Raw genomic sequence first — 2,026 nt, 5'->3', positions numbered from 1 at the left:
TCCTTTTCCATGACAGTGCAGATACAGCCCCAGGGGTAGATTGGTTCCCCGAGAAAAGAAAAAGAGCAGCCGAGCAACAGCTGTCAAAAGCAACAAGATTTAAAGCTGCGTAAGCACAGGCGAATTAACGGGCACGAAATTGAATGATACCATTAACACGAGATGCATTTTCGCTTTGAGGATACTAAATACCGCGTCGCCTAGGTATTTTCGCAATTGCTTTGTGACTTGGCAATCCACCGAGACTTTGGAAAAATTTCGTGCAGCACCTACGAGTTTCTTATCTTCCTCCGAGGAGTGATTGCCGCGCGGTGATAACGATAATTGGATAATGGCGAGGCAGAAAGCTGAGAGCAATCCTCAAATGGCAGTATGTTCCCAGGATTAAATATAGCTCGATAAATTACTGTACAGCGAATTGTTCTTAATTATATATAAACATTTCCCGAAAATTGAAGAGGATAGTTTGTTCATGATATTGTGATGAGTTATCAGGGTAAAAACAATTAACGACGATAAACGGGCAAAAATGTTCGCCTTCTATGCCACGCTGAAATTGCTTTAATTGTTTCACGGTCCGAAGGTTCTGCCGTTTATGAAAGGAGAAAATTTATTGTTCGCCAAGCTAGAACAGGCTTCGAAATTTTATTGTTATCGTGTAACGAACGCTTTTAACCTTTCAACGTTTTCGCGTAAATTTGTAAAGCGAACAATTTTACATCGTCCACGTGAGACAAAAGAGTCCAGAATTGGTTTTAGCGAAAAATCATCCTTTATTTTCTACGTTCTTCGATAAAAAAGACTGATTAAACCATTACTTCGAAGTATTGATTTACGAAAAATTCATAGCGTGTTCTTCAAGTTTACTTCGTCAGTTTTTATGGCTACCGAAAAGAACGGCGAGACGATTCTTCAAGTTTCACAAGAAGTGCTCTGGTTGTAAATCTTGGCATCGCTTCCCTATTCCATTGATGCGAGTACTTTGTTCCATGTGCAAGCAAAGTTTGACTGATCAGAATTTACAACTATTGGAATCTGCAACACCGCCTATACTTTCCCCCGCTTAAGCATTTTTCCGTCCGGTCTCCACGAAATTTATCACGCCGCCGCACTAACAGTAGAGCCACCCGTTCATTCAGAATTTGATAAAGTTCGGCATTCGATCTGTTTTCGCAAACCTCTGCCAAGATTGGCATCCTCTGCCCGGTCCTGCTGTTTGCATTCTAAAGAGGTAAACAAGCAGCGTTCCGCTTCGATTCACTTAAAGCGAGTACACTCCCTTAGAATTAAACTATGTCCCCTGGTCGAGGAACGCGTTTCTATCTTTAATAAAATTCTGCGTCCAACTGATAGATTTACACGTTTTCAGATATTCGAAGTCTAAATAATCAGATTCCAAATAATCTCTCGATCTGCAGAGTTGCAAGTTTTTACACATTACAGCAAAGATAACTTATTTTCAAGTGTGCATTAAACTCGATGACCAGTTTAGATAATTACACGACGCACGGTCCAAGTAAAGTAATAAGCGTGCGTTTCGTAACTGCAAATGAAGATCCCATCTGAAAGGTCCGAGTTTTGTTGACTTTGGACCACGGAAGCTTCCGCACTTAAGCTTGCATTGCAGAGAGCGAGTCCGCGATTGTCGTTGCTATGCGACTCTCTACCGGCGGATTACCGGAACCTAATGTAACGAGTTTTAAGGCACCGGCCATCGGGTAAACGTATTAAAATATAATTTACAATCTCGCGTTTTCACTCTGTTAATTACTCACGTACGTGCAGTTCCCGTGCACCAAATGGAGAACATGAGATATGAATATTAATCCCGAAGGTGCTTCATTTGTAATACTAATTTTGCTTTCGTTTACCGGACTAATAATTACGGTACCAGATGCGCGGATTAAGAAACATGAAATCCTGTACGCCTGTTTACGTGCGAAAGTAAATTTAAATATACATTATAAAATGCTTCAATATGGTTCTATGAAAAACGACAGGAATTAATATTGCAACGATGAACGTC

This window comes from Ceratina calcarata, unplaced genomic scaffold (genome assembly GCF_001652005.2).
Source record: "Ceratina calcarata isolate Rehan_Ccalc_2016 unplaced genomic scaffold, ASM165200v1 scaffold39.2, whole genome shotgun sequence".
NCBI classification, from domain to species: domain Eukaryota; kingdom Metazoa; phylum Arthropoda; class Insecta; order Hymenoptera; family Apidae; genus Ceratina; species Ceratina calcarata.
This window is presented reverse-complemented; position numbering follows the sequence as displayed.